We start from the raw sequence: 611 nt of genomic DNA, 5'->3' as shown, positions 1-611 counted from the left end.
CTTTTTTTTTTCTTAAATCTTTATCTTTTATGGAGTATCAAATGTATTTACTTTGTATTTACCTTCAAACGCTACCTGAAAAATCTTGAATCTGATTCAACCAAAATTAAACAAGAAAATCAAATAATTAAAGACTTATACATAACAAAAAAATGTGTCAAGCTCTGTATGGATATTCTGAATATTCAAATCCGCATAAATTAAAATTCAACAATTGACTGAATAATACCAAATAAAATCGAATCGTAATTTAACAATCAACAATTCAACATGAATAACATAAAACAACATCTAAATCCACAATTTACCACAATAAATAAAACATAAAAAAATAATTTTTTAATTTAATTTTAATTTAATATATAATTTAACCTAATCTGGATATTCGATTTTTAAAATGCACTTATATCCGGATCCAAATTTAGATCTATTTGGATTCTAATTCTTAGCATCTGGATTCGTATTTTTAATATATATAACTAGATTTTTCTGAATTTAGATTGTCAAATCTTTGCGGATGCAGACCGAATCCGGATTTTATTATCATTCCAATGTCATAGGGTGTTGACTTTTAAAAAGAAAGCTTCACCAAAAGAATTAATTTAGTGCAA

This window comes from Citrus clementina, unplaced genomic scaffold (assembly GCF_000493195.1).
Source record: "Citrus clementina cultivar Clemenules unplaced genomic scaffold, Citrus_clementina_v1.0 scaffold_5, whole genome shotgun sequence".
NCBI classification, from domain to species: Eukaryota; Viridiplantae; Streptophyta; class Magnoliopsida; order Sapindales; family Rutaceae; genus Citrus; species Citrus x clementina.
This window is presented reverse-complemented; position numbering follows the sequence as displayed.